This window comes from Macrobrachium nipponense, chromosome 10 (assembly GCF_015104395.2).
Source record: "Macrobrachium nipponense isolate FS-2020 chromosome 10, ASM1510439v2, whole genome shotgun sequence".
NCBI lineage: Eukaryota > Metazoa > Arthropoda > Malacostraca > Decapoda > Palaemonidae > Macrobrachium > Macrobrachium nipponense.
Genome location: NC_087204.1, coordinates 32,392,981 through 32,417,375, shown reverse-complemented (window position 1 = coordinate 32,417,375; position 24,395 = coordinate 32,392,981). Strand labels below are relative to the sequence as shown.

The window sequence follows — 24,395 nt, the reverse complement described above, 5'->3', positions numbered from 1 at the left end:
GGCCTGGAGGCACTAAGGAGCCAGTCAGACGCACCCTCCACATCACTGGGTACACTGCAACTTATCATCACTAACACTCTTACCTTGATCAGTACGAAGATTCTTGTCTTCCTTAGAACAAGGAAGCTTTTGAGGCCGCCGCCTCCGAAGACGAATCTACGGCTTCGGTGCGGGGAGCAGGAGCTGAGACCTGGGAGGAAGGTTCTAAAACTACATTAATGTTAGTTTCATTCTCACTCATTCTCGACCTGCTCGAACTCCTTGAAGAAGCTTTACGTACCCTATCCCTTTCAAGTTTCCTAATATAAGAAGAAAGAGCCTTATATTCATCTTCGTTCAAAACCTCACACTCTTGACACGGGTTACTAAACCAACATTCATTCCCCCTACATTTAACACAGAAAGTGTGAGCGTCAAAACCGCAGCTTTCGGTAACCTCACCTTACATCCATCGGTCAAACATACTCTAAACAAAACCGGAGTTTTGGAAACAGAATCAAAATCAGACATTCTACAGGAAAATCCGCGCAAAGTCATAACAGTCCACAATCAGCGTATGCCAAGCCAAAATAGAGCGAATACGTCACCAAAATGTCCAAATCAAATCTCCAGGCAAGCGAGAAATGAAGAATATATCGGAATGAAACGACAACAGTGTTATCGCTTCAGCGACAGAAAAAAATCTGGCTGGAGAGATAGATTGGTTTCATACGCCCGCCACCCAGCGGCGGTAAGGTAGACCACCTGACCTACCTGTCGCGTGTGCCGCGAGATTGAAAATTCTGTCGGAACGTCGGAGACTATAGCTAATATATATCTGGCAGGGAAGTTCATGTACAAAATTCATGGTTGATGCTTACTAAGATAGTTACATTACAAATGAACTTGCTGAAAGATATGGTTCCCTGGGGCTACTGGTAACATGGAGCAACTGGATGAAGAACAGTAGGGACTTAAAAGAAAATGCAAAGGGAGAAACAGATGAAGGCCTAGACCAAATGGAAATTCAGGAAGAATGTACAGTCCACAATATTGTGAAAAATTAAATGAACTTGATATTTGCCTAACTCAGTGGGACAAATCCTTGCATAAAATGTAAACTGATGACGATGATGGTAATTATAATGAAAATTTTTGCTACTTTTCCAGATCTAATTTGAACACACACAATGTGTGAACATTTCATGTAGAAAGTTATTCCACAATAAGTAAAATTTGTAAGGAGGGTATAAATGAATAAAAGAACTGTTCCTAATGCTATGCTTCCTCTCTCATGCAGACCTATTACAAAATAAAAATAAAAGGACTTACTTTTCAACAATTCTTCCCTCCTTTGCTTTCTTCGTTCTTTTTTTGAAACGCCTTCATGTTGCTTCCCTACTAAGGCTGACGAAATACTCATTTATCAAAATCGTCATGTGCCAGAGTTTCTGATGAGTTCTTGATATCTTCCAATCTAATCTTATCCCAGAAAACAAATTATCACTGAAATAAAAATTGTAAAATCACAAAACAATTACCCGAGGATTATCAGATTACAGCTCTCATTCCTAACGTCACTAACTTTATTATCCTGTCTACAGGACCACAGAGAAGAATTCTGTCATCACTCTCAGCTCTTCAAGATATCAGACACTCACATAAAGCTATTTCACTCTTCTGCTGCAAACTAACTTCTAGGGTTCTGCCTACAGTTTAAATCTATGGCAAAATACCTATTACTCAAATATTCTGTATCTTGGGAAACACCAGTAAAACAGTTCATGTAAGGGAACAACTGAAGTGTAAACATAGAAGAACATTTCTTTGATCAACTGTTCCTCTTGTACAGTAGTATGAAACCTCAGCATAAGCTACAAATAAACTTCTTGCTTAATTAGGTATACTGTATAGATATTTGTCTTTTTTGGTTTACTATGAGAATACCAGAAAACAATGAACAATGAATCTTGCTTAATTATTAAATAAAATTCAGTTCCTGAATATTGCATTCTGAATACTGCTTACTGTGTACCCCATAGAAGACAATACATACAAGACTCCAGATTTACTTCATAACCCTTTCGCTAATCCCTTTCCAAGGCTACATCTGTTCCCTTCAATCTTGCCCTGACTGGTTACTGCTGCCACCAAACTTTGAATAACTGGGCCAACCTTCCTTCCACAACTGTCACTTAACCCTAACAGAGATTTTATTCTTCATCAAGACATCTGGGTTATCCATTTTACTTAGCTTCACCTTGTTCTAACCTTCAGCCATGTGAGTCTAAAAATATGATTATTATTCTCATTAAACACTAGTACATACTTAAAACTACTGATACATCCAAAACAGTGTCAGATGATATACGTACTCCAGTTTTTCATAGATAGAATGGTCGATGATAAAGAGGGAGAGAATAAATACCTTTGTGAAGACACAGCATCTGTCGTTTCAATCACAGGCTTCAGCTGTTGCTCACTTGAAGCTTGAATGGTAGGCTGTGATTCCTTGCCATTTTCCTTCTTGAGAGTGGCGTGGTATTTCTGTCGAATCCTCTTAATTTTTCCCATGATTGAAATGCCTCTTCAGTCAGTCCAACTACACCTACAAAAATTGTCAAAGTTTAACGCAGGAAAATATAAAACTATGTATGTATTTAAAAAAGCAAATTTATATATGAAAAAGATTTCCATAGCACAAAAATTCTTGAAGATGAAATAGGATTCCCAAACCTCTGAAAGTAACCTGAAATCACACTTCCAAAACCTAGGAGAATAATAAAGTGTAAATAAGACACAATTAATATTATATTCAAACCAGTTTTATAGGTATCTTGCAAACACTTCCCCAAGGAAATATAAACAGGAATGTTATTCGTGAAAACAATAAATCTAGACTCATTTGCAGTGAAAAACTGAATCTACAAAATCAAAACTTCTTACCAATTAAGGCTGTCATACTCATACACTAGTCTTCATTCATAAAGCCGACACTGATAAATTAATTTTCTCATGCTTGTGAACTAAACAGACAAATTTTGGCAAACTGGAAGAAGAAACCTTACTGCTGTCTGTCAATTTTTACAATATTGTTCAATAAGGAAGTACAAATTTCTGCAACTCTATAGTGCAGCACAGTATTAGACTGAGCTGGTCTTAAGCCATCATGGACTTTTGCTCCTTACAAAACTCACAGTGACGATGTGAAGGGTGTCACCTGTGTTTAAGGTGAATGGTCCAAGATACCCCAGTCACAGTAGTAATGGCAATCAAGGTAAGGGGTTTCATGAAGACAAAGCCTCCCAATCAAGTATGATAGGAGATTAATCTTATTCCAATGCAATAGCCTAGGCACCTTTTCTTCCAATAAAACAGAACAGACCTATGCACAAGTTCCTGTATAGTTTGGATTTCCAGTTTTTCTATCCTTGCTGGACTAAAAGTTCCTCAGTGGGTGACACAGCAAAATGTTTTTTTCTGTTAAGTAAACAGAAAGAAATTTCAAACAGTTCCCAGTAACGTACAGTTTAAGAAGAGACTAAAACAAATGTTGACATAAGACATTTTATCCAGTTGATTTCAATAATAAAGTACATAAAATCATTGCAATCCTTTTTGGTAAAATGCAAAACACACAGGCTAGGCTACGCTATACAAGCGTAAGCCTAAGACAGTACAGTATTATTATTACTGTTATTGTTATATTATTCAGAAGATGAAACCTATTCATATGGAGCAAGCCCAAAGGAGCCACTGGATAAATACTCAAGCTTCCAAAGAATATGCTGTTCATTAGGAAGAAGTAAGAGATGATGAAGGGAAATGCAGAAAGAAGAGACCTCCCTTACTATAAAAAGAAAAAATAAATTAAAAGATAAAAATGTATTTAAATGCAAAGAGATTACTATTTGGGAAGTACATAATGCCCTGTATCTTGCCTTGAACTTCTGAAGTTCCGATTGCATAACATCCTCTAGGAGGCTGTTCCACAGTCCAATGCCTTCCTCATCAACAAAAATGCATGCAAAACAAGAACCATGTTTGGTACCAGACCCTCAACAAATGTAAGAACACTTAGAATGAAAGACTAAATATCATGGACAACAAATAGCAGGAACCAGGGCACAACAGTAGGCTGCAATTTTGCCCTAATATCATGCACTTGAGTAAAGACTTCGCATCCTACGTCAGGTTAAGCTAGGTCATTTGCCAATGAGACAAACAGAAACGTTCAAAGCACACATTTAGACATAATATTTTCCATCCAAAATATGATAAGTAATGATTTCAAGTAAAATTTTACTGCCTTCTTTGTCAAGTTAGGTTATGAGGGGAGTGATGTTCAGTTTGTATTGGCTACAACAAATTTAGCCTAGAACTGACTAAGCCTAGGAATAGCCTATATCCCAAAGGTTAAAAATTTATCAGCTTGTTCAATTATAGGATGCCAACATACCATGAAAAAGAAAGACAGTGCTTGCACATCCAAATAAAAAGTTGCATAGAATAACAGAAGTTCAGCTTTTCTTATGACCCCTGAAAAAAGACCTGCAGATTCGTTGGACTGCCAATTTTTCACCCTACTGTTCCCAAGGCTGCCACTGTGAGTTGCCTGGACCCAATCACAGGAAATTTAAAACCATCCAATCATATGCCCAGTTGGCTCACATCATTCCCTAGAGTTAGATTCAATAAATCTAACCAATCAGAATGTGTCTGATCGATATGATTCAGAGATCTACACCCTGACCTACAGGTCACCCTGTTCCCTGAATTTTTTGACTGTTGATGATTTTAACTCTTGCAATGTTATGTTTGCTCAAGTATTATTCCATTTGCTTCAAAATAACAGTGAACTTAATAAATGGTTGTATCAAGAATCGATATCTAGAACATGCTCTGTGTTCATTTGGGTGCTTATTAAATTAATAAAACGTTCAACTACTCAAAAGCTGCTCAACATCATCCGACAATGATTTACTTTCCTGACTGAGGATAAGACAACCCAGACCTAGCACTTCTCATTTGAGAAAATCTCAGAACGCTGCACAGAAGCCAAGGCTAGAATCCTCATGGCCACACAGTGATTTTGAATAAGGTAAGGCCTGCAATTATTTTTCTTAGTTTTTAATATCGCATGATGAACTGTAATGACTTGGAAATACTACCGTTAAGTGGTAGCCTAACCAAATCAACATGCTCAATGTTAATTGTTGCAAAGGGGGGAATAGGGGAAGGAGGGAAATGCCCCCAAGTGAGGGAGCGGTGCCCTAAGTCAGGATAGGAAGGTTACGTCTGGTTAGGTTAGGACACAATACATATTCAGGAAAGGTTAGGTTTTGGTTTCCTTAGTTTGGTCTTATTGCAACCAGTGCCAAAGCAAGTAGTGTCCAAACAGAAACTTAGTCCAGTCATTCGTACTGAACAGAATACAAAATCTAGGCCAAAGAACAAGCACTTGGGCCTAGAGGTCATTCAAGTGCTGAAACTGAAACTGACAGTAAAAAGGTTTATAAAGGTGTAACAAAAGGAAAACCTCAAAGCAGTTACACTATGAATCAATTATTAGGCGAGAGTGAACAGTAAAATGGATAAGAACATGAAATGAGATACATTAAAAAGTATGACGGGTTGCAGCCCAGGCCCAAAGGGAAGCTGCAGACAATTTTATGGAATGCCTACTGTGCACTGCATGAGGTGCACTGTCAGCACTATCCCCCTGCAGAGTGCTGATTTGCATTCTTCAGCGTAAGTCAAGAATACAACAACTGGACAACATTCACAATATTGAGTTTCAGAAAGCCCACTCACACAATTTCATAATTTTCCACTATTTCAGGGTGTCTGAAATAGTTAAGGCACAGCACGATTACAAACCAATAGGTCATCACAATAATTCAGTAGAATCATTATTAACCTTTAAGGGACGGACTAAATATATATCACGCACACCCCCAGACTGGCAAATGTTAAGGCTGGCCAACTTTAAAAAAAAAAAAAAATTGAAAGAGGAAGATATGTAAATGCAAATGGTGTAGAAAAAGAAATTCAAACATTTTTCCCTACCTTCCACGGGAAGCTGAAAGTGACTATTTACTACAACCCTGTGTGAGGCCTCTTTTACAAAATTGTAAAAATATGCTAATTTTACCAAGTTAGGATAGAAGTTTTTCTAATAATTTATTTTATTTTTTTTAAATTATGGTAGATCTAGGTAATAACTCCGCATCAGGTACTTCACGGAAACCAGTTTCCTATAGTATTTGGGTTGCTCATTAATAATTTACAGTTCTTTTTGGAGGGTCGACTGTAATTAACAAGGCGAAATACATTTGATGCCTCAATCCATAGCGGCTGTCATATTAGCAAGAACATTCCTTGCAGTCCGCGCGGAGCTATTGCCTAGAATTACCAAAATTATAATTACAGCTCACACAATATCATAACACACAACTAAAACCAGTAACAGATTCTGAGTATATTTGTTGTAAAATATTTATGAAATTTACTAAAATGGGGAGATGCAATAACTTTCTGGGAGGTATACACATTTTTTATAATATTTCTTTGCATTTCTCTTTGCACTAAAACCAGTAATCCCTAGGTATATTTAAGAGAAATAAATAAAAAGATGTCATGAGATAGAGAGGGGTAGGGGGAAACACCGTAGTGGATCCATCATCATCGCATGGATCAGCCTTATTCATTTGATATTTAATTGGTTTAACAAGAGTGGATCAGCCTTATTCACTTGATATCTAATTGGTTTAACAAGAATACAATTACATCTTTAAGCACACCATTCAAAAGATTGAAGTTGCTCTTCGTAAAATATGTTTTAAAGGCAGTTTTGAAATCCAATATGGCAGCAACTGTGTGACTTGCCGTTCGTAACCACAGACAATCCACCATCTTTTCCAGCCTTCCAGCACTCATTTGAACAATGTTAGCGTATATATGTAACGTTTATTGATCTTACTCAAGATTGCAGTTGTAATCAGCACAACAAAACAACATTTTGTTGCCTCTATTAGTGAAAGTATGAAACTTCTTATTCGCGGGGTCATGGTTTGAACTGAAATTCATTTTTACCTTGTAATCGGTGGTTTTATCTTTACTGCCATCACAACTGAAACTCCACAGTGCTTATTTGATTGTAATTATACATGTTTTGTCTTGATTCACTCCAAATTGCACTCAAACTACTTTGCCATTCCTGGTTCCTAGGCGCTCACTCCACAAACACAGTTGCGGGCAGCACACAACTACACAGTTTTATGAGGTGCAAAGCTTTATTCCCTTAATTGTTTGCTTTACTCATTATTTAGTTTAAATTTACTTGGTTACTTGAAAATGTTCATGTAATTCATGTCTATTATCCATTTCTTGCAACCAAATAAACCTCGAAAAATTACAGATATTTCTAAAGTAGATAGGAGCAGACAACGGCAAATCATCGTTGCCAATTTAGTGGAACTTCACACTTACGCTGATGCATTTACAAACTGTTTCCATGATTCTAGTTGTCATAATAATGCAATAATGATAAAATTACTCTAATATGTATATATACTACAAATAGATACACTAATTTCACTTATTTCCCGGGTTTTGTGTAAGTCTTATACCCAGTTTGGAGGGTAAACACATACCAATTGGCAACACTGATAAACAATAGAAGAGCACGAACAACGTCGTAGGTACTGTTCATAGCAAAACTGTTGATATTTGAGTCAGGAATCTATTTACTTTTTCAACAACAAATATCTTCAAATTAATAATCATGAATATGTAAAAAAATTATGCAATTCAGTCCGCGCGGAGCTATTGCCTAGAATTACCAAAATTATAATTACAGTTCACACAATATCATAACACATAACTACAACCAGTTTAAACTGCTGTTTAACTATTTATTTAAATAATTATCTAGTGCCACTTCTTCTTCTACCAAAACATCATAGTTTCCTTGAATAAGCCCCCGTTGGTGTCATTATTGACAATTGTTGTGAAGAAAAGTGCCCCAGCATCTATGAGTACAAGTGGTGTGCGGATTTAGCACATGGAATGTTAAGTTTATTGACACAAGTGACTCCGCAAACACAGAGATGGTGTCAGTCAAACTTCTAAATTGTTGGTGTTAGTATAAGTAAAAATTTTGAAAGCGTCATGGAGGTATGTTTGCACTGCGCATGGCTAGACTTTAATTTGTGTATAATCTTAAAATACGACCTTAATTTCTAACTTTGGAGAAAATACTTACTTCAAAAGGATAGTAGAGGTATCGAGCTGTAGCTCTCACCACCGATGACTCGTGACTGGTGCCCACTGGCCAACCCACTGACTACCACGTTTGTGACCACCCTCCGAAAAAGTACTTTAACACGTCCTGACACCGGAGATGACCATCACTCATGAGTTGTTGGTGGTGAGAGGAACAGCTCGAGACCTCTACTCTCCTTTCGAAGTAAGTATTTTCTTCAAAGTTAGAAATTAAGGCCATATTTTAAGATTAAACAGAGGGTAATGACAAGTGTTGCCAAACGCAATGCACACTACCCCCATGACGCTTTCAAAATTTTTACTTACAACTAAAAATGTTTCGAAGATTGACGCCATCTCGATGTTTGCGGAGTGGCTTATGTCAACAAACTTCCCATTTCCTGTGCTAAATCCGCACACCACTTGTACCCATAGACGCCTGGGGCACTTTCTTCACAACAATCGTAAACACCAACTTCCAACCACTACTTATCCAAGGGAACTACGATTTTTAGTAGAAGACGACGAAGCATGCACTAGATACGTAATTATTTAAATAAATAGTTAAACGGCAGTATAAGGTCATGAATTGCATAAATATTTTTACATATTCATGATTATTAATTTGAAAATATCGTTGTTGAAAAACTAGATTCTTGACTCAAATATCAACAGTTTTGCTTGTGAACGGTACCTCCGGCGTTCTTCGCGCTCTTCAATTGTTTATCGGTGTTGCCAATTGGTATGTGTTTACTCTCCAAACTGGGTATAAGACTTACACAAAACCCGGGAAATAAGTGAAATTAGCGCATCTATTTGTAGAAATCCAATAGCCTATGGCGGCGATCGTGTGGCTGTCCGGTCTAACTACAGACAATCCGCCATCTTTCCCAGCCTTCTCAGCACTCATTTGAACAATGTTAGCGTATAGGATAAAAAACCGCATGGTACAGGGGTGGACCATGTACGATCAATGTGTACAACCCCAAAAAAAGGACATTACCTATAACGCGTCCTGACATCGGAGATGGGCATCAGACGCGACTTGTTGTTGGTGAGAAACGGAGCTAAAGACCTCTACTCCGGTGTCAGGACGCGTTATTATGTACTTTTCTTGGGGTTGTACACATTGATCGTACATGGTCCACCCCTGTACCATGCGGTTTTTTACCCTAGGTAGTGTATGTAACGTTTATTGATCTTACTCAAGATTGCAGTTGTAATCAGCACAATAAAACAACATTTTGTTGCCTAGCCTATATACTATTAGTGAAAGTATGAAATTTTTTAGGCACAGGATACTGGTACGGCAGCCGTATCCCTGATTGTGATAGATAGGGTAAACAACCGCATGGCCTGGTTCAACTCACTGACAATCACGGCTGGACACCCTCCGAAAAAGTACTTAGGTATAATGCGTCCTGACACCGGAGATGGGCATCAGTCGCGACTTCTTGTTGGTGAGAGATGGAGCTAGGTAAAGACCTCTACTCACCTTTCGAAGTACCTAAGTGTTTTCTCCAAAGTTAGAAATTAAGGCCAAATTTAAAGCATTAAACAGAGGGTAGTGAAAAGGGTGTCCAACGCTGTGCAAATCTCACCAAAATGCTTTCGAAATTTTTACTTATGCTTAAATATCTTAGAAGATTGATGCCATCTCAATGTTTTTGGAGTCGCTTGTGTCAACAAACTTCCCATTTCCTGTGATAAATCCGCACACCACTTGTACCCATAGATGCTGGGGCACTTTCATCACAACAATCGGAACACGGTCACCGGCCACGACATTTTTAAGTAAACAACTGTTTTGGTAGAAGACGACGAAAAAGCGTGCACTAGATAATTATTTAAATAAATAGTAAAACATCAATATTTTACATATTTATGATGATTAATTTGAAAATATTCGTTATGAAAAAAGTAACTCAATTCTGACTCAAATTTAAGTAATTATTTTTCGGAGTTAGAACGTTCTTTTAAGTCCTGTATTATGATGTCACGACATCTTGACTTTCGTACCTATTGTAGATGAATTGCTATACTCAACTTTTTTGCAGAATAGTTTACCAGTTATTCATGCAGATTGTTATCAGCTATTCATGTAATTGTTATAATCGTAATGCGCATATATATCTTTATTATTTACTTTTTGGATATATGAAGATGTTTTACTGCCGGATTACCGCCGTAGTGTGACGCAATCGCTTTCGGTCCCTGGGCCTCTGTCTGTTTTCGCACCATAAGAAATTAATGGGGCCGAATTTGCAATGACCAGAAAGTCGTTAAAAGAGGAAAGTTAGCATTGAGGGGCATATGTTTTGATTGAGAAAAATACAAATTTATACAATAGCTAGCTTGTAAAAAATACTTGATTACAAAAAACTTGATTGACAACTAAGCAGCATACCTACTATGGTTTTCAGAGACAGTGCAAGCACGTTTTTTGGCAATATTTCTGTAACAAACACTCGTATCAGAACGAGATTTTGCTATAGTGTATTACACCCAGTGCCGTAATTTATAAGGATATCGTGAACCACTAATCGTAAAGAATAACGACACTTGTCCTTGTACCAAGAGACAAACTCCATTATCCAGAAATGGATACGAACACACGTAAAAAGCTCCACCTACCCTCTCCCCCCCCTCCACCGCCACCCCTGTCCTTCTTCCTTCCTTCACCTTCCTTTCTCTCTCTCTCTCTCTGTTGCCAATTGATATGTGTTCACCCTCCAAAGTGGGTATAAGACTTGCACAAAACGTGGAAATTGTTGAAATTAGCCTATGTATTGAAAGTATGTATACATAATTATTAAAGCAATTTTATCATTATTGCATTACTATGACAACTAGAATTCATGGAAACAGTTTATAATAATGCATCGGCATATGTGTGAAGCTCCACTAATGTGGCAACAATGATTTTGCCATTCTTAGCATGCAAACATTAAAGGTTACATTTATGTCTGGCATACAGTTATTAAAAAAATCAAAGTACTAATAGACTTAAAATCAATGAAAAGTGTCAGCAAAAAAAAAAAAAAAAAAAAAATTAAAAAAAAAAAAAAACAAAAAAAATTATAATCCACTTATCCGTCGTCTGCTCTGTGATGGTTTCCGGCAGCCAGATGTACGACAAGGTTAGAAACTTTGGATTGTATCTACTTCAGAAATATCTGTAATTTTTCGGGGTAATTTGGTTGCAAAAAAGGGATAATAGACATGAATTAAATAAACATTTTGAAATAAAAAAGTAAAGTTGAACTATAAATATGAGTTAAAGTAAACAATTAAGGGAATAAAATTTTGCAGTGTCGTCGTCTGCTGCTCATAACTGTGTTTGTGGAGTGAGCGCTTAGGAACCAGGAACAACAACGTGGTTCAAGTGCAATGTGGAGTGAATTAAGACCAAAATAAAATGTGGTTTTATCCGTACTGCCATCACAACTGAAACTCCACAGTGCTTTATTTGATTGTAATTATACACATTTTGGTCTTAATTCACTCCACATTGGACTTGAACCACGTTGCTGTTCCTGGTTCCTAAGCACTCACTCCGCAAACACAGTTACGAGCAGCAGACACCTACTACACTCTTTATGAGGTGCAAAGCTTTATTCCCATTAATTTGTTTTACTTTACTCATTATTTAGTTTAACTTTACTTCAGAATGTTTATTTAATTCATGTCTATTATCCCTTTTTTGCAACCAAATTAGCCTGGAAAAATTACAGATATTTCTGAAGTACGGGCAGACGATGGCAAAAAGACTCATCATTGCCAATCTAGAGAGTTTCACACATACGCCGATGCATTTACAAACTGTTTTCCATGAATTCTAGTTGTCATAGTAATGCAAGATGAATGATAAAATTGCTTGTAACATATATATAATATTAACAAAAATTACATACGCTAAATTTCAATTTTAGGCTATATTTCCCCGGTTTTGTGTAAGTCTTATACCCAGTTTAGAGGGTAAACACATACCAATTGACAACACTGATAAACAATTGAAGAGCGCAAAACGCCGCAAGAATGCTGTAGTCCCCTTGAATAAGTACGAATAAGTTGCTGGTTAGAGGTCGGGTTTACGATTGTTGTGATGAAAGTGCCCCAGCGTCTATGGGTACAAGTGGTGTGCGGATTTAGCACAGGAAATGGGAAATTTGTTGACACAAGCGACTCTGCAAACATCAAGTTGGCATCAGTCTTCGAAATATTGGAGTTGTTAGTAAAAAACTTTGAAAGCATTTTGGGGTAGTGTGCACTGTGCTGGCTACACTTTTCATTACCCTCTGTTTAAATCTTAAAATATGGTCTTAATTTCTAACTTTAGAGAAAATACTTACTTCGAAAGGAGAGTAGAGCTCTTGAGCTCATGTTATCACCACCAACAACTCATGACTGATGAACTTCTTCGGTGTCAGGATGTGTTAAAGTACTTTTTCGGAGGGTGGCCAAAACCGCGGTAGTCGGTGAGTTGGCCAGTCACTCGGTTGTTTACCCTAATACCTACCTACCTACTCACTGATTTTCATCGCTAAGGGTTCTGAGGCTAGCTTCGGTGGGCTAGGTTATCTTAGTCCTATGGCTGTGTGTGTGTGTGTTTTGCTCTCCTTAGGCAGACTTATAGTACCTATACCTATCATAGGCTTATGGTATGTTGGCACCATGTTAACCATTGGGTTGGCTTAAATGACGACGGGAACAAGATAAAAAAAAAGTAAAAGTTGGTTCCCGGTAGTCGGCGACTGTATGTTTACTTTCTTTTAGGGTAAACAACCGCAGTCGATCCATCGTCATCGCGTGGCTTGGCCTTATTCATCCGATATTTAATTGGTGAAACAAGCAATACAATTACATCTTTAAGCATACCATTCAAAAGATTGAAATTTCGTCAACATACAATGAGATATATGAAAGCACCATACGAACTCTATGTAAAATATGTTTTCAAGGCAGTTTTGAAATCCGATATGGCGGCAACTGCGTGATGTGCCGTTCGTAACCACAGACAATCCACCAGCCTTCCCAACACTCATTTGAACTATGTTACGTATATATGTAACGTTTATTGATCTTACTCAAGATTGCAGTTGTAATCAGCACAGTAAAACAACATTTTGTTGCCTATATTAGTGAAAGTATGAAACTTCTTATTCCCGGGGTCATGGTTTGAACTGAAATTCATTTTTACCTTGTGATCGATGGTTTTATCCTCACGTGCCATCTCAACTGAAACTTCACAGTGCTTATTTGATTTTAATTATACACATTTTGGTCTTAATTCACTCCAAATTGCACTTGAACCACGCTGTGGTTTCTGGTTCCTAAGCGCTCACTCCACAAACACAGTTACGGGCAGCACACGAGTGTACGGTTTATGAGGTGTAAAGCTTTATTCCCTTAATTGTTTACTTTACTCATTATTTAGTTTAACTTTACTTTGTTACTTCAAAAATGACAATTTGTCGAAAATTGCATTTTTCCTAACTATACAAACCTGAGGTCCTTTAACAATAGGAAGTAGCTAGCGGCAGCTGGAACGGTCGTAAGCTTCGAACAAGGGGAGAACGGTAGTTAACTGCTTGTCCGACAGTCGCGCGCCGCGCGACTGGGAGGTAAACAAATCACTTTTGCTTTTGGCCCATGCAAAATACGCAGAGTGAGGGGTGGCATGAGGAGTGGACTATATGTAAAGGACCTCAGGTTTGTATAGTTAGGAAAATGCAATTTTCGACAAATTGTCATTTGTTCCGATACGTAATACAAACCATCGGTCTTTAACAATAGGAAGACTCACTTCTTGTGGGAGGAATCTGAGTCTTTTGATGAACAGACTGGTGTTCGTCCATCCCTGGAATGCCTCCCTGGTCGTAAGAGCGAGGGAGGGATCCAAGCCTCTGTCCGATTGATCGGGTGTGCACCGCAGGATCAATGGTCAGACCTCTGGGCCGAGTACTAAGAGAGAGGCAAGCGTATCTCTTCGTACCAGCAAGCAAGAACTTGTTCCTGTTTGCAAGAGGCAACATAAAGTATGGGTTGTCTCAAGCTGGCATCCACTTCCTCCCCCTTGTTGGAGGAAGTGTGGATATACGCTCCTATCCCTAGTGAAAGGGATAGGATGGGGCTCTGTTGAGTAGCTCACCTGCATCTTGTCCTAATCCAGCAGGGTGACGACCGTGTCCCTCTAACCACAGGTAGAGGGGAGAAAAAGATGGGAAGAGGAGCCAGTCACACTCTCATTCACTCATCCATTCTTACGGTCCACCAGCCGGACTCGATGCTGTTCAGCTGCGAGGGTCGGGTTCGCTACACAACGTGTTGAGCAGCCACCACGGGTCCCAAGGAAAAAGATCCAAGGACCTGTGGGGCAATCCCGAAGGTAGAAGGAAGGGCATGTGGTATGGTTGGACCAGACCCCTGCCTTCAGTACCTGCGCCACGGAGAAGTTCTTGCGGACAAGGCAGCATCTCCTTCGCATCGAAGGCGGTGAAGTCCATTAGGGAGGGGATTGTGAACGACTCGAACCAATCGTCAGGGACCGAATGGGTTCTGAGTCTTCGCTACGAAGTTCGGTACGAAATCGAGCGTCACGGATCCCCATCCCCTGGATGCTTGACTTCGCAGGAGAAGTCATGCAGTTCCTCAGAGGAAAAGAAGGAAATAGTCGCATGACCTATTCCTCTTCTCTACTTCGGTGATGTCCAGTACCCATACTGGTCTGTCCGTTTGCCACGAAGTCTCTCGCATCCTCCTATCCCCATGCAGCGAAGTTCTCGGTAGTGGATAGGACACCGACACTCCATGGTGGGTGTCAATGGTATGGTACTGTGACAAGCTATTAAAACGAAGTAATGATTGCTGTGTAACAACCGAACTAAGTCACAGCGTAGTTCGTAACTGACTCGGGCGCTCTGACAGCTGCCGACTGACTGCGTTCGTAAGGAGAGGCAAGTTGTCAAGCATCCGAGTAAGTCACGTGACCTTCGCCTTAAAGGGTTAGCCGAGAGACCAAACAAATAATGTATTTGTTTGTCACCAATGCCGGACAGCGAGGTGAATGATTCGCTTAAGGCATGTGCCCAACAGGCGAAAGTCAATTGCCTTCTAGAGACCAAGGTCCCTGAAGGCAAAAACATCTCATGGTTGTTGAATCTCAGCTAAGGAGAAACAACACTATGTACCTGTTGAAGACGAAGGTAGATATTGAATGCAACCTACGTCTTCACAGACGAATCGAGAGAAGGATTCTCAAGATTCATAACCTGTGCTTACAAATGACTGAAAACGCTAACCGCTATTTCATTGCTGTCCGGTGAGAAGTCGTAGTTGCAATGAAAGCGGGGCGTTCTTCAGTAATGAAAACACAGGGGAAAACCGCCTGAAGAACTGCTTCTCATGGGCTGAACATTTGGAAGTAGAGCTGTCAGGTCGGAGAGTAGGCGATGTCTTCTGACAGATCTCGTAATTCGGGTTGAACAATGAACAATTGTACACCTACGAATACGAGATATTTTGAAGACAAACTCAGATGTCTGCAAAATCATTCGCATTATCGCAGTGCGATGCAGCGGGAGACTTGTACAGACTTCTGTTACCGTGCGGTAAACAGAAAGATGAAAGAGTCCAAGAGATATCTCTATTGAAAATTCTCGCAATGTCGAAGGCGATGGACTCTAGCGTCACAGCAGTAAATGGTCCTTCATTATTGCGAGAATCCCCATTAATCAGAGACCTAAGTCCATGATTGTTGGGCAGAGATACGGTTCGGTAGTCAATCAAACCAGGGGAGAGAGAGACATAACTGACCGTGCATCTCGGAGGCCCACTGATACTGAGCTGCAGTCAGGCAGTTCAATACGCAGTAGTTGAGCCTGAGCTCTCGCCGACGTCGTCATCCTGAGTTGCCATGTAATCCATTATTCCATGAAGGAATGCGTTCGGCTAGAACTACCGAGCATAAAAGATATGCTCGAGCAATTATATTTAGGCGAAACGAATTTCGGTAAATATAAAAGTTGAAATGGTGTTGTCGTGACAAAACCATAAGTATATAAAATTGAAACTGAAAACTCCTGGGAGGTTGCAGGCAACCCCGAGTTGCAGTTCAATTAGAATACTTCTCTTCTAAGTCGCAATCCGTAGATAAACTAGGATATGCGCCTACTACCCCTCGGACAATTCAACTGCTTAGTAGAATCATGTCGCGAGGTTAATAATACGTAGTATATTTGTAGGATTCTGAACAACGATCTCCATCCTAAATTCTTTCCTTCAAGAAAACAAAATAAGGATTGGAGATCGACCACCTTCGATCTCTATCAAAGAGTGAAGGAGAAGTCTTCCTCGAAGGAAAGCTTCAATGGTGAACAGAATACTAAGACGATAGTTCAAGCCAAACTGGATATTCCCGTCCGATCTTCTCTATTCCAGGTTGGTCGCCTACTGTAAGATAGTTTTCTTTCATCAGCAGTCTTCTTCCCAATGCTAGAAAATTCCAGGAATTCGAGCATAGGCGAGGTTCCCGATTATCATGTAACTCGGGGATTCTCGTCTCGCTCACTTTAGACCGTGGTCTCGCCTAAGTGTTTGGAGATCGTAAAAAACTCGAACACTCTGAATGCGCTAGAAATTCCTTAGAATTCTAAGCAGTCTGCGAAACCACCCACCGAATTCGTCAAACGATATCGGCTGGTATCCTCTCGATTCCCGTAGAAATCGAGAATGGGGGCCAGGATCCCTCCTCAACGACGGGGCTTACGTCAGGTAGGACCCGAAGGTCCCCCCGGTAGCACAGTCCGAACGTGGGATCCTACAGAGAAATCTCTGTAGGCATCCCTCCCCTTTCCCTCGTAGCCGTAAGGAGAGAGGGAATGGAGGAATTGGATACTCGCTCGCCTTCCCAGTGGAACTAGCAGTTGGAGAAGAATAGGAGCAGCCATCGCCTTGCGGCGATGGTCTCTCAGAGTCTGGGCAAAACGTATCGTCAGGAGAAAACGTTTTTCCCCCCGCGGAGGGTTACGAACTCTCACTGTAGGTAAGGGTCTGCCGCGCCACTGTGAACGTCGTCTGGGTGGGGCTGATCGACACCTGACGGGGGAGAGCCGATACCGTCCTCCGACTCATTCCAGTCCTCGTCGAGGTCGAAACCTCTCAGGAGGACCGAAGGAGTATTTAAATACGGTGTCCGAAGACACGTAGAAACGCCGCTGTCGCAGTAGAGAGGTGAAGTAGCTTGATCGACCGGCCAGAAACTGAGCGAGCCTTCTTGTCCCGGAGACGAAAGACTCTGGTTCGAGACAGAATCGGCAAGCTCCGATCGCGGCAGACCCACGTCGGTTTGGGTTCCCTCTCGGGCCCCAAAACGACTCGAGCAGAGACGTGGGCTCTGCGGTGGGAGCGGCAATCCTTCCGCAAGGTCATTATGCTGACGAATCAGCTTAATGACTTCTGTAATCTCCTCTGTATCTCGGGAGTAACCGCGTCTTGCGGAGTAGGACCGTCCAGTCCTTCCAACAAGAACAGATCCCTCCCGAGATACTCCTCCTTCCGAAGGAGGAAAGCGGCAGACCCTGACGGTCGCCTCCAGCTAATTGGCACGTATGTCCTGGTCGGATTCCTAGAACCGTGCCTGGTCCATACGGCGTCATAGCGGGATCGCGAGCGGCGCACCTCTCGCGATCACTCATAGGTACCTCGCTCCTCCCGGTGTTAGCCCGAGGAGGTTGAAGGTACAGGAAAGGCAGACCTGACGCCCCCCCCTAGCTCGCTGGCAGGACCAGCGTGCTTGGAGGGCTGCTGCTGATCGTCAACCCGCGTTGTGGCGATCGAGCAGCAGGCCTAGCCTTGCCGCTCGCCTGGGGCGAGAGGCTCGGCTGAGTAAACGTCGACGCTGATCTCTAGCGTCAGGCGAGCTGTTGCTGGTTACCATCTTCGCCCGGTCCCGATGGGAGCGGCGTCAGGTGACCTGCTAGGTTCGCTGTCGCGGTGAGACCGGGCGAGCGTCCTCTCGGCGCGTCCGAGCCGCTGGTACCAGCCGTGGCTGGTACCGACGGCCGCGGGGACCCCTTCCTCGCCTCAACTCGTGGCTGGTCAGCGACCGTCATGTCACGCCGTCATCAACCCGAGCAGCCAGCTGGTCGCTGCGAGAGCGTCCACTGGCCTGACGAGCGTCGTCTGCACGACTCTCGCCAGTCTCTGCTCCGCGCTTCGGTCTTGACGGCGAGCGAGCTCGGGCGTCAAGACTTTGGCTGGACGGTCTCCCGCGGGAGACCGTCCACTCGGCTACTTCTCGCTAACGAGAAGCCGAGGCGGATCCTGGTTTAGCGGCAGAACCGCTAGAACCAGGCGAGGAAGTGCCAGCCGAAGCTGGTACTCCTCTGGTCCCCGTCTTCTTCTCCTTGGTAGAGAAAAAGACGGGCCCTGTTCCCCTAGGGAGCAGGAGGACCCAGCAAGAGCTCCCCGAATCGCCGGAGCGAGACGGGCCCTTAGAAGTCCCAAAAGGAGCCTTCTTAGGGGGGAAAACCCGGGTTACCAGCTGGTCGCTGCAAGAGCGGGCCGCTGGCCTGGCAAGAGTCACCTGAGCGTCTCTCACCAGCCTTCTGCTCCGTGCCGCGTCTTGGCGCCGAGCGAACTCTGGCGCCGAAACTTGGCTGCACGGTCTCCCGAGGGAGAACGTACACTCGGGATCTCTCGCGAACGAGAGACCGAGCCGGAACCTGGCGTAGCGGCATCGCCGCTAGCACCAGGCGAGGAAGTACCAGAGCTAACCGATACTCCTCTGGTCCCCGTCTATCTCTTCCTTGCGGAAGGGAGAGACGGGCCCCGCTCCCGAAGGAGCAGGAGGACCAGCAGAAGGACCCCCCGTCCCACCGAGGTGGGGACGGGCCCTTAGAAGTTCCCGAAGGAGACTTCTTAGGGGGGGAAGGCAGCCTTCTTCTTCTTCGGCTTATGGGCCTTAGAGTCGAAGGGAAGAAGAGGCAGCAGCAGACGATGAAGACGAAGATGACAGCTTCCTCTTCTCCTCTTCCTCGTCAGCTCACGCAGGACAGTCGTCAGGTCCTCCATCCAGGCCGGAGCCGGGGCTATTGCCGAAGCAACACGGCCCGACTGCACCTGTCCGGAAGGACCTGGGGACTGGGGAAGACACACCGTGGGCAGGACCAGCATGGGACAGGCACAGGAACCAGGAGCGACAGGAACAGCAACCACTCAGGAGCGGCAGGAACAGCGGCAGCGGTAGACCCAGAAGGGACAGCCAAGCCAACAGCGGGAATCACATCAGCGGCAGGTACGCAGGCCCAGCGATCGCCTCGTAGAATCATCAGGCAGCCCAGCGGAACCTGGGTCCTGGCGCCCGGTCCCGGGGCGAGCTGCTGGAACAGCGGAAGTGCTGGGGCAGGCAACACGAAGAAAACAGGCGGCGGCGGCAACCCCACCTCGGTACCGGCTTGCGGCCACCCTAGTAGCGGCAGAGACGGCGTACATCGACACAGCATGGGTAGTGTAGGACCAGGAGGGGGGGGGAGAGGCCAGCATAAGCGGTCCGTGGTAGTAGTGGAGACCGCCCCAGACCTCGCTAGACGCTGCAGCAGCCCGTGGATGCTAGGCACGCCCTGCCTCCGCGGTGGTCCATACCTGTCCAAGGTCGTCTCCCACGGATGTAGCACCTGCGGTAACATAGATAGATTAGTAAGAGGGGTTCCCTCACGCACGGGGGGAAGACATGCCCCACCCCGAACGCAAGGAAGAACCCCACCCAAATACAAAATACAACGAAAAAGCTGAGCGGGGGGCAAGGGAGGAAGGAAGACGAAGAATCGGATACCAAGGGAGTCGCGGGAGACTTCCACGACTTCCTGGCAGACCTTCGCTTCCCCTACCCCCGCACAGCAGTGAAAAGTAATATGAAAATGAAACAGAATACTGCCCTTGCGATTCACTTCAGTAGAACTTGAAAGGGGAAAAGATCAATTCCCGGGTAAGAACGGAAACTTGATCCAATAATTATGATGCTATCATAAAATATATATGAAAATGAAACAGAATACTGCACTTGCGATTCATTTTCACATAAAAAAATCGTAAGGATCAATTCCCGGTAAGAACGAAAATTGATCCAAATTAAATTTCATGCAAATAAATAAATGAAAAGAATATTGCAATTGCGAATCCACTTTCATTGCATTCTATTATACAAAATTAAAAGGCTCGTGCCGAGCGCAAACACACTCTCGGTAACGAACGCACAGGGCAAACATATAATGAAAAGAGTACTTACATTTTTCAATTACACACTTTCGCACACTACATGACTCGGTGCGAGCGCGGCCCTCCGCCCTCGGCACCGAGGCATAATTCAAGGGTTCAATTCATGAAAAGAGAGGAAATTCGCCGCATCTACGGCGATAACTCCATGTTGGTTCATAATTAAGTAATGAAAATGAAAACAGTGTACTTACAGTTTCATTTTCAAGTCAAACAAACCATTAGTAGAAAAACACAATATAAACAAAGCATACGACGATGAAGCGGGCAGAGAGCGATGACGAACACGTCCTTCACACCCGCGGCCGAAAGCAAAAGTGGTTTGTTTACCTCCCAGTCGCGCGGCGCGCGACTGTCGGACAAGCAGTTAACTACCGTTCTCCCCTTGTTCGAAGCTTACGACCGTTCCAGCTGCCGCTAGCTACTTCCTATTGTTAAAGGACCGATGGTTTGTATTACGTATCGGACAATGTTTATTTAATTCATGTCTATTATCCCTTTTTTGCAACAAAATTAACCCCGAAAAATTACAGATATTTCTGAAGTACGTACTACAGTGGTACCTCGACATATGAAAGGCTCAACTTACGAAAAACTCGAGATACGAAAGCCAATACGAAAAATTTAACGGCTCTACATACAAAAAGTTTTCAGATACGAAAGGTTTCTGAAAGTCCGAGATTTGCCCGGATAACCAATTTTGAAAATCGCGCAGCGCGCCGCCATCTTAGTACTAGTAGACTCGCCACCATCCTCCTGCTCTCCCATTGTTCCTGATGTATCGCAGCCATGAAATCCTTCTCTCCATCTGGCCAGCGTCCATCCCATCATGCATCTACTATGTACACGTTGGTGGCGTGGCTCGGCCACTCGGTACCAGCATTGTTATAGTACGCACGTTGTATTCGTTTTCGGGATCGTCAATGTGTATGTAATATTTAAAAAAAAAAACGTGGACCAAGATCTCTCACATGGGGATAAGTGATCAAGGGGTCTCTCATGGGATAACTGGAAACTTTGCAAGGTTGGTAGAATCTCCACTCCCTGCTGAACAGAGGGTGTAGACCAATCATTTACAACATGCATACCAGTATGTATACGTATAGTCAAGGCACTTCAGTTTATGTTGGAGGTCAGCAGCCGAACATTCAGTACCCAAACATTCAGTACCCAAATCAGTTGCAGAGAGAGCATTTGGTTGAACAACAGGGTTTTGATGGACACCAGGGCCAACAGAGTCATGAGGTGCAAAAAAAGAACCAAGTGATAAAAAACAGAAAATTGAAATTCTGTAAAAAAAAAAAAAAAAAAAAAAAAAAACCTACGTAAAGTAAAAAAAAAAAAAAAAAAAAAAAAAAAAAAGTAAAAAAAAAGTTAAAAATAAAAAAGAGAGAGAAAATAAAACGGCAGAAATTAAAGCCGCTTTTCATAAAGTGCAATCATTTGTAGACACACCCCCCGAAAAGGCTCACACAGGAACATTGGGTAATTCTTGAGAAAGCTTTCGCGGCCTTGTATCTCGGTAACGAGTGGGTAACTGGCAGAACACCATAGAAGATAACTTCTTCTTCATTCTAAATTATGCAATGGATGTTAAAATTATCGATAAAAAGGTATACTACTAGAATGTTGTAGGCTAACAGCCCATGTGTTCGAACGGTAAAACTTTACAAATGTAGTGTCTTATTGGTAAGTCGTAGACAGGGCCGCACATCATGTCCGCACCTCCGAACCTCCGCGTAGGCTATCAGCCCATGTGTTCGAACTACTAATCTTTAACTGCATGTTATCGAAAATTAGGCCAAAACATACGTTTTTCGTGTGTTTTTTGGCGCTTCATACCTAACACGTAGCCTAGGCCAGCCATGTCCGAATGCGGGATGTTTCTTAGGTATGGCAAGAAACATCTTAGGCTAGCGGTGTCAGTTTGTATGTAGAGTAAAGGTTCAGCCTCACCGCCAGTTTTCTTGGGTTTCCCAGTGTTAATTGGGTTTGTATGTAGAGTAAGGGGTCAGCCTCACAGCCGTTTTCGTGGGTTTCGGTACATATACCTAACACGTAGCCTAGGCCAGCCATGTCCGAATGCGGGATGTTTCTTATTAGGTAGGCAAGAAACATCTTAGGCTACGGTGTCAGTTTGTATGTAGAGTAAGGGGTCAGCCTCACCGCCGTTTTCGTGGGTTTCCCAGTGTTAATTGGGTTTGTATGTAGAGTAAGGGGTCAGCCTCACAGCCGTTTTCGTGGATTTCCCAGTGTTAATTTTTGTCGTCTCTGTTTCCCTGTTTCTACCCAAAAACCCCGGTTTCCCAATATGGTCCGCCCTTAACCGTTTTATTTTTCGAAAATTACGCCTGGAAACACTATCCATTTGCCCTTTATTCTGTCTGTGTTCCCCCACCCAAAAACCCCGGTTCCCAACAGGGTCCCCCATTACCGTTTCTATAGTTATATATATATACTAATATTTAACTGCATGTTATCGAAAATTAGGCACGAAAATTTCGTGTTTTTTTTTGGCGCTTCATAGGCCGCGCAAGCTTTGTCAAGTTTTACCACCTATAGTAGGCTAGGTAGCTAGTACTTACCTACTACGTTTTATCTTATAGCTACTAATTCCTTGAGCTAGAAATGAGCTGATTATCGTGACACGATGATGATAAAATGTCTTCCCATAAATGGTGTTCGATACGTTAGCCAACTGAATTAGGCAGGGTGAACTTGGTTGCGACCTAGCAAAGTTCCAAACTACGCAGATTTGCTGTTCAGAACTTCGGATTGCTGTATAATAGTACTTGGTAAGTTGAAGAGGGGCGCTGATAGAGTCCTATTAGTAGTAGTAATTTGAGATTTTTATTTCATATCGGCACTCCTAATGTAGTTAAATAAATGGCCACACTGATTTAATTCAATTATAATGAGTCAGTAGAGGATTAATTGAGTTATGATTACTAAAACTGGCGTCATAAAGACAGAGGAGGAATGAAAAGTATCAGCAATAAAAGAACATTAACTCTAAAAAATATTTTACCTTATGTATTTCAATTTTGTACAACCTAAAGAAGTTTTAGATTTTTGATGCATTAGCTGATTTTATCAGGTCGTAAGGTCGAAGGCGTAAGTTATCTTTAATCAAATGTTCGTTTATATGTTTTAATAACTTTATTCATTCATGTGAAAAAAGTTTTGAACTTTGAATTTTAACTCATGTACCCACAACAGCTGCAAAAGCAGACTTGTTTGCTAAATTCAGTAGTGAACAAAGTATATATATATATATATATATATATATATATCTATATATATATATATATATATATATATATATAAAATATTATGAAGGCAATTCAACCGTAAAATCCCTCATTCAGGGAAGGGGTATATGTATAAGGGCTGTTGCCTTGTATAATAAGGCGCCCTGTGAGGTTATGTTAGACTTGCGATAATCTTACGCTAAGTCGGTTGGTTATGCACTTCCATACTCATTGGAGTGTCTTGGGGTTTGATGATAACTTATGAAGTCAATATCTTCTTGTGTTATGACGATGGAGATATGTTTAAACCCATGATGATAGTTATAACTTCATTCGATCATCTTTCTGATGAGGTTCTAGTAGAAAACACTGAGTACAAAAACTACTTCTATTCTCTGAGATTACATAATGACGATCAAAGGAAATTTGTACAGGCCTGCCAATGATGATGGCTAATTCAAATCTGACTACAATCTCGTTTACAAATCATAAAGGAAGCAGACAGTAGCTCGAACATACGAACATACACACAGATGACATGGATTACAAATCACGTAGGCCGTTTGAATTATAGGTCGCGGTAGTTGTCTCAAGCAGGAAGCTTGGACCTACTTTATTATATACGCC

The 24,395-nt window shown here is 42.2% G+C and overlaps 1 long non-coding RNA gene across 1 annotated transcript; it reads right to left on the bottom strand.

Annotated features, from left to right (window-relative positions):
- Window positions 1-1,112: 1,112 nt before the first annotated feature.
- Window positions 1,113-23,351, bottom strand: LOC135224138 (uncharacterized). The gene is made up of 3 exons (XR_010316640.1): window positions 23,103-23,351; window positions 2,408-2,587; window positions 1,113-1,485 (listed from the first exon to the last, which is right to left on the bottom strand). It is a non-coding gene; the product is annotated as an uncharacterized LOC135224138 (long non-coding RNA).
- Between the last annotated feature and the right edge of the window lie 1,044 nt (window positions 23,352-24,395).